The sequence below is a fragment of the Numida meleagris genome, chromosome 1 (genome assembly GCF_002078875.1).
Source record: "Numida meleagris isolate 19003 breed g44 Domestic line chromosome 1, NumMel1.0, whole genome shotgun sequence".
NCBI lineage: Eukaryota > Metazoa > Chordata > Aves > Galliformes > Numididae > Numida > Numida meleagris.
The window spans coordinates 168,459,773-168,465,871 of record NC_034409.1 but is presented as its reverse complement, the minus strand read 5'-3'; positions in this window follow the sequence as shown (position 1 = coordinate 168,465,871).

The following is a 6,099-nucleotide window of genomic DNA, read 5'->3' as shown; positions in this document are numbered from 1 at the left end:
TATCCCATCGGTGACCTATTCTGAGTATCATGTGTTATGGGCATGCTTCATGCCTTATCGCAAAGTCATGTTTGAACAGGTCATTAGAGTGGAAACAGCAGCTTGCTACACCTGGTTGTGGCGCTCTGAGAAGCTGGCCTCTCTAAAAGTGCAATCCACAGCACACTGACCACAGGATCCAAGAGTTAACAACACTGCTCAGTCTAAAGATGGGCTGGAGAAGAAATAGGAGGAAAAAGCCTTTATCTTCTCTTCCAGACAGGCTCTCTAAAAGAATTACAAGGAGCTGCAGGTAGATCTGAGCATCGGACCACATATAGACAGTTTTATTTCACACAGATCCATCCATGTCTGAAAGTAAAGTGCCTCCTAGAAATTGTTCTACACTGCAAAGTATGCATGTCTTTGTTTCTATTAATTTCTCTGGGGGGTTAAACTATGGACCAAAGGCCTCATAGGGTGGGTGTGTGGGTGGTGAGTGCATGTCAATTGTCATGAATTCTCTCAAACAAAAGGGAATGTGATAGCCAGCACCATAAATGGGGCTGAGCTTTTCAAACCAGCATTGGAATAACAAGCGAGCACTGGGGATTTCCCATGCCAAGAGTAAGTTTTGACCCCAAGTCAGAAAGAAATTTCTTGGAAAATTTAAGCCACTAAATCCACAAACTTGTTCCAGTTTTAAGGGCTCAGAATCAACATTTGTTAAGCTTCTAACCAGCTCACTCAGCCAAAATTAAAAGGAAAAAAGAGAATAAATGATCCCAGAGGTTCTACACCAGAAGCACTGGTTGAAGTGCTCTTAATCAGATGGAGCTGACTTTGCAGAGGGAAAAAGGTGGAGGGCATGGGTGAACTAATATTTAAACTATGGTATTAGGGGCTCCCAGAAGAGTGAAAGCTTCCTTGTTTAGCTAGTACTCTTTGTCACTTATGTTCACACGCACCGTCAGTGGTGTAGGTCTCAGCACCTGCCTTTTGGGCTAGGTAGCAATGTCTGGGTTTCCCTGTGCCTTGTTTTGGCGGAAGTCCTGACTTAGCACAGTTCCATCTCAGACCCACAGATACTCTTCTCCAATGTTGTAATGCCCAGGATCTCTTCTCTGGGGAGTGCTTTTTTGGCTGAATCAGTTCCTTGTGTTGGTTCCCAAGCAGCCACCCTGCACAGTCAACACAAGGACCAAGACAGTTCACTGGAGTCACTTTTGCTCTGCAGCCACTAATACCTGAAGCTACTGATGGCACTGGGAGACGGAAGATGCGTCTCAGATGTTTGTATCTGCAGGTGAGTGCCAGTTTGCAGAGATAGTTCTGTCTCCAAACTCAAAATTTGACTGTACAAATCCCAGTTCCAGTTCCTCTGAAGACCAGCAGAATACCAGCCCCACACAGCCTGGACAGAAGGGCATTGAGGTGTGCCTGCACCCATCGTTGTCTTGAGACTGCCTCCTTAGCCACCGCAAATTCATCTGCTTGCCCCTACCCCTGTGAACAGATCGGTGACTGAATAGAAGTGGATATAGCAAGTGAAAATGCATTTAACAAAATCTGGGGTCAGATCTGATGTCTTGGATGCAAAACTCAAGATAAATCCTATCGTGTAGAGATCCTGGAAACATTTTGTTTTTCAAACACTGAATAATGTCCATTTCCACTGCCCTCTGTCTTGTTTTGATTCCACCGGTACCTCTCCCACACTGAGAATATCTCTACCCTGTGTCAGACTCTCCTAATGGCTGAAAATACATTCACCTGCCCAGTACACGACCAATCAAAAAGGTTCACATCTGATTAACCACATGAATACTATTAAGGACTCTTCCAGAAGCTGAGATTCCTTGTTTCCTAGCAGTCTGGTGGCCAAACACTCCCCATACTTAGTCTAGACTCTTCATTTTATACAGGATTGTTAACACTGTCATTAATATTATATGGTCGCAGGTACAAGTATGAATACCTCTATTAAGCTCATTGCTTTGGGTGCAAGTCCTTTCAGTCTTCTTTCCCCTTGGCTTCTCTGTTCCTACACGTATGAAATACAAATAAAAAGATTTGGGCCATAACACTGCTTGCCAGCATGCTATTCAATCCATTTATTTGTTTTCCCTTTTCCCACCCTGTTTCCCTTTTTACAACAGAGATCATAAAGGCTGAAATCACAGATGATTTCCTGGAGTGGCTTTTTCCAACACCCACCCCAGCGGAGCCCCATTCTGCCGTCTACAAGTTTCAAACTAGTGGCAGAAAACTCTCCAAAAAGGGAAGGAACATGGGAACCTGGATAAAACTGGGTGTCCAGAAGCCTGGCACCCCGTGACTTCCGTGATGTGCTACAGACCATGTTTGTATCTGCAGTCCACATTACTGATGGATTTCTTTCTGACTGCATCATGCTAAAAGCAAGTCAACTATTTTTCTCCATATATCTAATAACTAAGTTGTACCTTGTTTAAATACTTAGCTAAAGTGTACTTCTGAACTGCCTGTAACCCAAAACAGCATGAGAAAATATTGACTTTTTTTGTTTAAATTCACTGATCAGAGAGACATGCTTTGGTCTCATCTTGAGAGAAAATATGTCAAAAATCCCCTGCCTTCCCATTCAGCCTGCTCCTATCAGTGTACCAGAATCCATAATCATCTGAGCAATTAGCAAATAATTCTAGCACGTGGTAAGTGCATCTTGAACTTAAAGACAACCCTTCTAGAGCTTTAAAACTCCCCTGGAGAAGTGAGACGTTTTTCCAACAGACAGACAGCACCCCAGGTAAATACAGCTGCTATATTCCTATCATTTTCAGAGCAGTCTGTGACTTCAGTGGCACTAGAAGCTGAAGTTACAGGCTGCTCTCACAGCATGATTTATTCTATCTGCACCATCAGAAAATGAACACACGGAATTGGAGATGGAGCCTTCAATGAGTGCTTTCCAACTGGGTAAGCTAAAAAGAAAGAATTAAATTGAAAGCCGTCATGCCCTGCACAGAGTGCTCCCTTCGTGCAGCAGGAGGAATTGGGACTCTCACAGGGCAGTTCCTGAGTGCTTGCAGCCAAGGAGCAGCTTACTGCAGCAGAGCAGCCCTTGGAGCTCAGGGTGGCCAAGGCTTCGGCAGTGGGCTGCATGAGCCTTCATTTGCCAGAGCTCGTTCTCTCTCCTCACTCTGTGGGTAGGAGTCATATTCCAGCAATTAGCACTGAGACCCCGCAGCAGCAGGTCTGCCAGCTGGATTCCATCCCCTTGGCAGCCAGAAACAGCTTTGCATAGTCACTCAGTTAACGAATGCACAAAAAGCAACTGTAAGGTCGATATGTGAATGTCTCTTAAACTGGAGAATTATAAGGCCTTCCTCAGTCAGATTGTGAGGATGCACAGAAACGAGGTGAACAAGGGAACTGTCATGGCCACCTAATGTTACCAGTTCCCTTTACAAGGCCAGAGGCGGTTGCAAGAAGTCATAATTCTGCCTGATAGAAGTTACCATTTCTCCCCAGAGCCACTGTAAGTCTATCGGAATACCACAACACCATTGCCTATGGGAAAAAAATATATATAGATATAGATAGATATAGATAGATATGAGGGAAGCGATTGCCCCTCTGTACTCAGCCCTGGTGAGGCTGCACCTCAAGTACTGTGCTGAGTTTTGGGCCCTGCACTACAAGAAAGACATTGAGGCTGTGGAGTGTGTCCAGAGAAGGGCAACAAAACCGGTGAGGAGTCTGGAGGCCTTATAGGGAGCAGCTGAGGGAACTGGGATTGTTCAGTCTGGAGGAGAGGAGATTCAAGGGAGACCTTATTGCTCTCTATAGTTCCCTGAAAGGAGGTTGTGGTAAGGTGGGGGTTGGTCTCTTCTAGGTAACAGCAGTAGGACAAGAGGTAATAGCCTTAAGTTGTTGTCAAGTTGGGTGTTCGGAAAAATTTCTTTTCAGAAAGAGTGGTCAAGCATTGGAATAGGCAGCCCAAGGAGGTGGTACAGTCAGCGTCCCTGGAGCTGTTCAGGATATGTGTAGATGTGACACTGAGAGACATGTTTAGTGGGCATGCTGATGGTTGGACTAGATGGTCTTAGTGGTCTTTCTAACCTTAATGATTCTATGATTCTATGAATTGATATAAACCACCTCCAAACTGAGTTTATTTTCATAGAGTAGGCTTAAACCTTTCACTTTGCATTTATAGTAGCCTCAGAGTATCTTCACAGCTTCTTGAGTGCGTGGCAAAGAGCTTCCTGAGGCTCTCACAATGACCTCAACACATCTAGTTTCTAATGGCTAATGTAGCTGAAACAGGATTCTGGACAACCAGGAAAATTTGAGGAGAAACACTGTGACCTTCAAAAACAGCCATATAACTGCCATTACTTACTACAAACTGTCAGCTGCAAGCTTTGTCAAAACAGGAACATTTTTATCATGTTTGGATGCTGCCAATAAAAGTGAGTAATAATAGTAGGTGGCAGTATAAATGGGAAGTAGCTCTGGATGCAGTCTGTAACATTGCACGTGTTACAGGAGTCACTAACACGTTGTTAAACCCAGTGCCAAGAAGGTGGTTGAAAAAAAGATGGAAGAGGGAGGGGATCTGCTTGATGACAAAGCCTAACTAGCGCTTTATAAATTGCACAGTTCTCTGTAATTCCACTTGAAATAAATCAAAAAGTCCAAGTTCCAATCAGTTGAGGTGCCAAACATTAAGTCAATTTAAGCAACCTACAGGTTGTAATTATGGAGTTTAAAATATCAGCATTTTCTTTTAATGGTGGAAATTTAGAGAAAATAACCACTTGCTTTTGAAGGGGAACATGTAGAGGTGACAGGTTTCTTAAAAATTCTTTTTGAATGTTTTGAGAAGAGTCAGCATTGATCAGACTTCACATTTCAAAGCTTCACAGAGGAAGGAGCTTTGGACACAGATCTAAGGAAAGAAAGCAAAGTTTGCAATGCATATGGCAGTCCATTAGCATTATATTTTCAACACTTGAGTGAAGTCTGTGATTCCCCACATACTGGCTGATGAACTAAAGCATAAATTCACTCTCACCAGTATTTATAGCTGCTGGCATTCAAGACTCACAACGTCTACTCAGAATCTCTTCACATGAAGTCCTATAATGGGCTGTCTGAGCTACGAGCAAGATAACAAGCCTTATTCTCTCCTTGCATCTTTAGGTCAGCATTTCTTAATCAGCTGCAGTGAGTTAACAAGCCTGGTGTCATTCTGTTAACATGCAAACGAAAGAGCTCAGGCAATGAATCCAGAAAGAAAATACCATTTTTTCACCCAAGAGAACTCCATTCTACATCACTAAAATATTTAGAAAGAGATAGAACTTTGTACTTCACACACATTTCTCTTCTGGTTGACCTCAGCACTGGGGAAGTTGCTACCACTGCCACACCATTACTTCTAGACCAGTTCTTCTGGGCTTACTGTCCAGTACTACCATTGACTGCCTCTGAAGGGTTTTCAGGTGTATGAATGAATGACTTTAACGCCTTAGCTACCTATAAACGCAAAAAGGTAGTGCTTTAGGCATCGGTACAGGAGAGAGGCTGAGATCTGTAACACATCATTTTATCCATTTTATTTTTTATTCATTCGCTGGCATGGTGGTAATGGGTTGACGGTTGGACTAGTTGATTTTAGTGGTCTTTTCCACTATTAATGATTCTATGATCCTTGCCCTGAGAGTAACCTCTATAGAGCTGCTTGCAAAGAATGCAAATTTTGTTTTTTCCTGATCTTCTCTCTTCCCTGTGCTTTTTTTCTCCCCTAAAATCTTATAAATCTAGTCAGGTAATTTGCATTTGTTACATAGCAGCTTGTTAGAGTGAGAACATACTCTCAGCTGATGCCTTGCCCTGAAAGGTATCAAATAAGTCTTCCAACACAGAGACAGGCAGTCCATGACTGTGCCCAGAGACCTGAGAAAGTCTACATGAATGTTTGAAACCTCCTTATAGAAGCGTGTTGGGTAGCCGTTTCTGGCTGTAGCTATTTCCTCCACGGTTAAGAAGGTGAAGACAGCCTTGCCAGGTCAGATCAGAGGCCCACTTACACCAATATCCTGTCCCTGATAGTAGCCAACAGTGGATGTG